Genomic DNA, 7,985 nt, shown 5'->3' with positions numbered 1-7,985 from the left:
GTCACCTAGATGGTTTAGGTGGGTTTAGGCTAGACGATAGGGTCCAAATTATGGCTGTGGTGGCATTAATTTGGTGAGTTTGGCTTGGCTAAGTCAATTTTAGTGACGGGGTTCAATTTAGGTCCAAATGGTTAGAAGTTGGGTTTGGGTTAGGCTAGCCATGACATTGAGCCCATATGATTGATCTATTTTTTGTACATGATTGTCGTGAGGAGTTTGGAAATGATTTGAAGTAATTTTGAATTGAATTGGAGGTTCAATTTGGAGGATTTTGGCATTTGGTCAATTTTGAAGGTGTTGGGTTAGACTTAGGCTTAGGTTGGGCTATTGTTGGGTTAAGTCCAAATTGATGGCTCAAAATGGTCTAGGGTAATGTCATGAAGAATTCTCCACATTTATTGGGTGTCAATATTTGGGTTAGGGATTTCAATTTGGTGGAATTTAGGCACATGGTCAAATTGAGACAAATTTAGTGATTGTAGTCCCAATTGATTTTAGGTAAAATTGAGGCTTGACCAAGGCCAATTTAAGGCTCAATTTTGCGTGTGGAAATGTTTCAAACAATTTATTATGCACAAATAGGGCAATTGAAATATTTGGGGGTTTAATTGAATGGGATTTTGATTTTAGGCCAAATTGGAGCTTTTTTTTATGTTGAAATTTGATTCAATTGAGGGTGAATTGGACTTGTATTTGGATTTAATTGAATATTTGTATGATGGACTTAAGTTTAGAATTGATATTGGGGGAGAATGGGGTCAGATTGATCGACATTTGGGGTGAATTTCAGAAAATTGGGCCTTTAAGGGCAATTTGAGGCTTTTGGTCAAAATATGCAAAATTTGTCAAATTTGCCTCAATGGGAGGGACCAAATTGGTTTTGGGGACATTTGAGATGATTTTGGAGGTTCTGGGTAAGTTTGGGGTACTAAGGGCATTTTTGTAATCTTGCCAATTTTGGGTTGTTTTGGGCAATTTGAGTCTTTTGAAATTGTTTGAAATGATTTTTCAACAAATTTGGGTATTTTGGGTGAATTTAGGATTTTTTGCCAAATTTAGGGTTTGGGGGTGTTTAGAATAATTTGGGTAGATTTGGGGGGGGAGGCCATGTTGGGTATTTTTGTAAAATTGGGGTCCCAACCACTCTATGTGATCCATGGACCAATGGAATTCACATTTGAGTCCTCTATGTACTGGTCCTAGCTAAACCCTAGCCTAAGGCTAGTGGGTAGGGGACCATGTACAAGAGTCTCCCAAAGGATCAAGGGATAAAAGTCAGCAAAGTTGGGGTTTAAGGTTATGAGTGAAAGTGAGTGACAGTGAGTGCAAATGAATGAACCATATCCAGACCAACACTCAGGGTCAACCTTAAGGTCAGGTAGTCATATGGGGATGCCCCTTGAGCTCCTCCAAATTGACTCCACCTACTACGTGCTAGAGGTTAGGACCAATATGTGGAACTTCAAGTTGAGAAAAGAAGAGTTTAGAGTGAGTAGTCAACAGGAAATTCCTATGGCTAGTCCCTAGGCTACTAAAGAGGAAACTAGATCTCAACCAAAAGTGAGGTCAACTATGATTTTTAAAAGCAGTCCAATAAGGCTAAAATGCAGAAATAAGTCTATCAGATCAATGAGTTCTACGAGGATTTACAGTTTTCTCCAAAAATTTGCTGATTTCATGATTTGATACTTTATTAATCCAGTCTTATTAATGTGATAAGTTATGGCTATCCTATGTTTAATTCAATATTTTCTAAGTAATGTGTCAAATCTAAAATTCTTAAAATGACTTCCCCCATGAGTAAACTCTTTCCATTCCAAATCTAGTAAGGATTTTTTTTGAAAAAATTTTGAATCTCTCAGAGCATCACAATGAGGTGAGGATACGCTTCAATCCATTTAGAAACAGTCCTTAGATAATAAGAGGTAATTCTTTTCTAAAGATGGTACAAATGGTACTATAAAATCTAAACCCCAAACATAAAAAATTTCAACTTCAAAAGTAAAATTTAGGGGCATTTCATTTTGTTTAGAAATATTGCCTACTCTCTGATATCTGTCACAAGTTTCACATAATTATTTACATCCTAAAATAATGTAGACCAAAGTGTCCCCCAAATTTGGATTTATGACATTTTTATATAAATTCAAGGGTTTTAATAATTGGTACACATCTTCCATTGACTGAATCTCAATATTTTCTTATCAAAATAAGGGTCATCTCAAAAGCAAAATCTCGCATCATATTTAAAGTTATTCTTCTGGTGGCTTATTAATCCGTATGATAGAATATTTCTAAGTAGTTAACCATATCTGGATACCACGGTATATGCCATTCAGAAATAGCATAAAGTTTTTCATCAAGAAAATTTTCATTTATAACATCCTCATTCTTATTTTTATTTTCATGTTCAAATCTTGATAAATGATCAACAATTTGATTATGAACTCTTTTTTTATGAACTATTTCAAAATCAAATTCTTGCAAATGTAGGACTTGTCTGATTATCTTGGCTTATCATCCTTCTTTGACAAAAAGATATTTAATAGCGGAATGATAATTGTGCACAATGCATTTAGCTCCAAGTAAATATGGTATAAATTTATCAAAAATATAAACTATTAACAAACTCTCTTTTTTCAGCTATTGTGCAATTAATTTGAGCTTCATTAAGAGTTTTGTTGGCCTAATATACAACTTTCATAATCTTATCGTAATTTTGTCCTAAAACATTTTCAGTAGCGTAATTACTTTCATCACATATTAATTCAAATTATTTTTCCCAATTAGTTTAAATAATGATAGGTGCAGTAATTAACATTTCCTTTCATAAATTGAATGCATTAAGTCAATCATCATTAAAATCAAACTTAGTAACTTTTTTCCAAATAATGGCATAGAGGCTTAGCGATTCCAGAAAAGTCTGTAAAATACCTCCTATAAAATCTAACATGTCATAGAAAACTTCTTATAGTAGTTACCTAATTAGGAGGCTGTAATTCAATAATAAATTGAATTTTTTTCTTCATCAACTTCAATATCTTTTTTAGAAATTTTATGCCCAATACAATCACTCCTGTGATCATAATTTGACATTTTTTTCCAATTAAGAACTAAATTTGTTTCTTCATAGTGTTTTAAAATGTTTGCTAAATGATCTAAGAATGAATCAAAAGAGGTTCCAAAGACTGAGAAATCTTCCAGAAAAACTTCAATTCCTTTCTCAGCTAGGTCACAAAAAATAGACATCATACACCTTTCAAAAGTTGCAGGTGTGTTACATAAACTAAAGGTGTACTTCTATGTTTAAAAGTCCCATATAGACTCTTAAATGTAGTCTTCTCTGGATCCTCAGGAGCATTAGGTATTTGGTAGTACCCAGAATATCCATCCAAAAAGAGAAATTATTATTGTTCTACTAGTCTATCCAACATTTGGTCCAAGAAAGGTAAAGGAAAGTAATCCTTCCTAGTGGTGGTATTTATTTTCTTGTAATCAACACAAATTTGTCATCCATTGAATTTTTTTATTGGAATTAATTCATTTTTTTCATTCACAACAACAATCACTCCTCCTTTATTAGGAACACAATGAATAAGACTAACCCATGCACTATCAGATATAGGATAAATAATGTCAGCATCTAACCACTTTAATTTTTTTTTCTTTACCACTTCTTTCATCATTAGATTTAATCTTCTTCGAGGATCATGCCTAGGTTTATAAATTTCTTCCATTTAAATTTTATGCATACAAATTGAAGGATTGATTGTTTTAATATCTGTTAATATTTATCCAAACGCTTTTTTTTAATTTCTTAAAGTCTCCAATAAATTTTCTTCCTAAGCTTTCGTTAAATCTGAGGATACTATCACAGGTAAAGTAGAAGAATTTCTTAAGAATGCATACTTTAAATGTGTATGAAGTACTTTCTTGGCAGATTCAAGAGGGTTTTCAATTGAAGGAATTAGAGATTTACTATTTTTAGTAGTATCCAAAATCTCAGAGTTTTCTTGAACATAATTAGTATTCTTAGCATTTATCTCCAACAATTTTTCTTCAAAATCACTTTCAGTTTTACTTTCAATTCCTTCTTGATCTAATATCGCTTCATTTTTTTCCTCATAAATGACTTCAAATTCTTTTGGATAATTCTTAACAATCATATAATAACTAATATAGATTCTATAACATTTTTCTTTAACTGGTTACCTCATCGAGTATAGAACATTAAATTTTAATTCCTAGTCTTCAACTCTCATGGTCAACTCTCGTTTTTGCACATCAATCATATCACGTCCGATAGCAAGAGAAGGTCTCCCCAAAATAATAGGTATTTATTTATCTACTTCCATGTCAAGCACAATGAAATCCACAGTGAAGATAAATTTATCCACCTTAACAGGTACATCTTCTATAACCCTTTTATGATAAATAATAGATTGATCAACTAATTGAAGTGTTGTAATAGTGGGATAAATCTTTCATAAGTATAACCTTTGAGAAATGGATAAAAGTATGAGATTAATACATGCTCCCAAATTGCAATAGGCTTTTCCATAAATTTTTTTTTCCAATTTCACAGGGTATTGTGAAGCCACCGCGATCTTTAACCTTTTAAGTAGGCTGCTTTTAAATTATTGCACTGCATTCTTAACTAAGTGGAAAGGCTTTATAAGCTTCAAACTTCCGCTTTTTGTTTAATACATTATTCAAAAATTCAGCATAACTTGACATTTGTTCTAAAGCATCTGCAAATGGAATATTCATTGTAAGCTTCTTAAATATCTCAAAAAAATTTTAAAATTGTTGATCAAGCTTTAGCTGTCTAAGTATTTGAGGAAAAGGAGGTGGTGGTCTTTCAAAGTCACTTTTAGTTGGAGTGACATATCGTTCTAAGACTTTAGAAATAGTCTTTTTAGGTTTTTCAGTTTCCTCAATCTCTCTTTCAATTTCAATCTCATTTTGAATTCCCACATTTAATTCCTTTCCACTTCTATATTGAACATCTTTAACTTTCTCTTGTTCTTTTCCTTTGTCTTTTTTATTAATCTCAAAATTACTAGGAAGTGTTCCTTGGAGTCTATTACTAAGTGCGTTAACAATTTATCCCAGTTTATTCTAAATATTTCCTATAGCTGCACTTTTACTTTGGATTTGATTATCCATTTGCAGAATTATTTCTTCTATAGTCAACTTCTTTTCCTTAAGTTATTGGTTATTGAAGCGAGGATGAAAATAAGCTTAATAGTTAGAATTACTTTAATTGTTCTAGTATCCTATTGGGTTTACTTAATTGTTCCCCCATTACTGATTTCCAATACCAAAATAATTTCAGTTAAATTTAGGGTAGTATTTCCCTCTAGGGTTATAAAAGTTAGAATATGGGTCGTTGGATTTATTAGCAACTGCATGTCACTAATCTAATGATTAAGAATCATTCATCAGACCCAATAAATTTTCCTCACTTGCTTGCAGTATTTTAGAATTTGTCATAGCATAACTATCTAATTTCTTAAAAATCACTGCAAATTGAGATACTAAGATGGTTGAAGCATCATTATCATGAATACTAGCTAATTGTTTTGGATTTACCCTTTTTGAGGGCCATGGAAATATATTAATAGTCATTTATTCAATTAAAGCATGAGCTTCTTCAATTGATTTTGACATTAAAAATCCTCTAGTAGTAATACCAATTATAAATCTAAGGGATCCTTTTGACCCTTAATAAAATGTTTGAATAATTAACTAGTTAGGAAATGCATGATGTGGTCACTTTATGAGTTCCTTAAATCGTTCCCAATCCTCATAAATTGACTCCCCTTCATACTGCATAAAAAAAACAATATCATTTCTAAGCTTAGCAATTTTTTAAAGAGGAAACTATTTAACCAAGAATTTTTGTGTCATTTCTCCACAAGTTTTTTTAGGTCCAAGTGCTAATAAATTTAACCACATCTTAGTTTATCCCTTAAATAAAAAGGAAAAAGTCTAAGCTTAATCACTTCATTCGATACAACATCATATTAGAATTTATCTCAAAGTTATAAAAAACTTACAAGATGTAAATTTGGATCCTCGGTGTTCCCCCAAATTGATTATTTTGCTCCATTTGTATTATTGTAGGTTTAAGTTCAAATGAGCTAGCTGCTACAACAATAATTTGAATACTTAAGTGAATTTTATCTGCTGTAGGGTTGGCATAATACCTTAAAGGTTTTCGTAAATTTGGACGCTCTCTTTTATTAGTTGAAATTTTTATATGATTTTGTCATTTGTTTGCCATTTCTTTATAATTAAGGAGTTGTTTTTTGCTTTCTAATTCTTCTTATATTTTGTTCTAATTTAGAATTGTAGGGTACTAAATCTTCAGATCCCAAACTTCGCATACAATAAGTAAATTTCAGAAAATAAAAAAATTTAAATAAATAAAAATAAAATAAATCTTTTTGTGTTTTTAATTTACGGTTTTTATTTGTTTTTAAGATTTTGAATTTTTTTGTGATGATTTTTATTTCAAAAATTTGAAATAATTCTAAAAATAATTTTTGATATTTTATAAATTTCAAATAAAGTTTCAAAGTTATAAAGTTCCAAAACAAATTTTCTTTTTAATTTATTTTATTTTTTTAAGTCCCTTTAAGTTCTCTGACAACGACGCCAAGAACTTGACCCAATTGCAATTACACAGATATTTATATTACTTAATATGCCAAAAACTTAACTCAAATTATATTTAGCAGCTAGTGAGCAAAATCAAAGTGATATAAAATTTAGAAAATAACTTACACACTAGGGGCACTACGTAAGTATACATATCTTTTTAGGAAAAAAAGGATTTTATATAAAAACCCTAATATTGATCTCATAGTGAACTATGAAGAGTAAGAAAAATGAAATTCAAGAATTTTAACTTTAAAAGACCTTGACTTTAAATTATTACTATTAACTAAGGAAATAGTGATGAAATTAAGTTTACTAAAATTCTATAAATGCAACTAAAAAGTAAATGTAATGATTTTAAACAATATATAAATGACACTTTCTTCTTACAAATAATTCATAATCAGTATAAGATTTCAATATGTTTAGAAACTTAAATGTAGTATTGTCATAAATAGGAGCGTACTTATCTTTTTCCTTTTCTGAGCATAAAGAACATTGGTTAATCTATAGTTGGCTTCGATATGTTTATTAGTGGTGGGTAGGTTTTAGTTTCACACTCCTAGATTACCCACTGTGCTCTCTCTATAAGACCTACTAGTGACCCTTAGTTCCAAAATCTAGGCCAAATTGATAAAAGAATCTAGTTTGTCACTCTAGAGACATCAATTCCACACGCGTCAAATATTATCTAGAATTGCTCTTTCCAAAGTAGAATGCAATACATACAAGTCAAGGAATCTTAGCCCTATCAATTCTATAAGTTCTTCAACAGGTTTTGACAATACAAGTGGCCAATTTATAAAGTAAATGATGGACTGGTAAAAATATCATCACAATTTTTCGGATTAAAAGAAGTTCCAAACAAAATCCAAATCACCTACTTGATTACTTCATATCTCAAGGATAAAAAAAGAAAACTACTCACGAAGCATGGATATAAGAAAAATAAATATATTTTTAAAACTCAAATCCAAAGAACAAGACTGTTGACCTCACTTTTGGTTGAGGTCTAGAAACTTCTTTAGTAGCCTAGGTCTAGCCATAGGACTTTCCTATTGGCTAGTCTTAGAAAACTAGAAAAGGTACCCTCACCATTAGAAACTCAAAACTCTTTTCTTTACTCGACTTGAAGTTCCATATATTGGTCTTAACCTCTAATATTTAGAAGGTAAGATCATTATGGGGAAGCTCAAGAAGAGTTCCTATAGGGTTACTTGGCCTAAGAATTGAACCTGGGTGTTGATTCGGAGATAAAGTACACTATACCCTCACCATTTCTTCACAATACCCTCACAATACCTTGGCTAAGACCAATA

This window comes from Phalaenopsis equestris, unplaced genomic scaffold (assembly GCF_001263595.1).
Source record: "Phalaenopsis equestris unplaced genomic scaffold, ASM126359v1 Scaffold216714, whole genome shotgun sequence".
Lineage (NCBI taxonomy): Eukaryota > Viridiplantae > Streptophyta > Magnoliopsida > Asparagales > Orchidaceae > Phalaenopsis > Phalaenopsis equestris.
Note: the sequence above shows the minus strand (reverse complement) of the source record.